This window comes from Wasmannia auropunctata, unplaced genomic scaffold, assembly GCF_000956235.1.
Source record: "Wasmannia auropunctata unplaced genomic scaffold, wasmannia.A_1.0 LD336003.1, whole genome shotgun sequence".
Classification (NCBI taxonomy): Eukaryota; Metazoa; Arthropoda; class Insecta; order Hymenoptera; family Formicidae; genus Wasmannia; species Wasmannia auropunctata.
Genome location: NW_012026887.1, coordinates 6079 through 6646, shown reverse-complemented (window position 1 = coordinate 6646; position 568 = coordinate 6079).

Below are 568 nucleotides of genomic sequence, written 5' to 3'. Positions count from 1 at the left end.
CGGTGTATTCTTTCGTTGTCTCTTCTTCTTCTTCTTCTTCGCGTGTGATAACGCTCACCGTCGAGTCTCCGAGTATCGGATTTCTACTCAGCGCGTCCGCGTTTGTGTTACCTTTTCCGGCTTTGTGTACGATTTCGTAATCGTATTCTTCTAATTTTAATCGCCACCTAATCAATCGTGATCCTGGATCGGTTACATTGAATAGCCATATTAGAGGTCGATGATCCGTCACGATTTTAAATTTTATTCCGTATAGGTAGGGGCGATAATGTTTTACAGCCCACACTATTGCTAATAGTTCTTTTTCAGTGGTGCTGTAATTTTGTTCCGCTTTATTTAAAATTCTACTTGCATAGGCGATCGGTCGGTCTTGGCCCACCGGCCCTTGTGAGAGCACGGCTCCGATCGCGTAATCTGAGGCGTCTGTCGTTACCAGGAATTCCTTCGTGAAGTCCGGGTAATTTAGTACCGGCGCGGTGGTTAGCTTTTCCTTTAATAGCTGAAACGCGTGTTGTTGCTCCGCCGCCCAGTCGAATTTCTCCCCTTTTTTTGTTAATTTTGTCAAGGG